This window comes from Egretta garzetta, unplaced genomic scaffold (genome assembly GCF_000687185.1).
Source record: "Egretta garzetta isolate BGI_Z169 unplaced genomic scaffold, ASM68718v1 scaffold366, whole genome shotgun sequence".
Taxonomy (NCBI): domain Eukaryota; kingdom Metazoa; phylum Chordata; class Aves; order Pelecaniformes; family Ardeidae; genus Egretta; species Egretta garzetta.
This window is the reverse complement of record NW_009260018.1, coordinates 166,902-167,140: the sequence shown is the minus strand read 5'-3', so window position 1 is coordinate 167,140 and position 239 is coordinate 166,902.

Sequence of the window (239 nt, the reverse complement as noted above, 5' to 3'; positions counted from 1 at the left end):
TGGTCCCCAGGGCGGGCAGGCAGCCCCAGCCGCCTCCCTGGGGCTGTATCCTTGGAGGAACTGCGCTCCCTAAGCGGCTTTAGGGGGATTACAGGCAGCCCCCTGGCCCTTGCGCTGTCCCCACCCAGCCTTCCTTCTCCGCTGCTTTAAGTAATCGTCTCTGAGACAGTTTTCCATGGCTAATCCAGCCACCTCCACCTAAGCTGCTCCAACACCTCTGCCTGCCCCGGCCGGCCCCT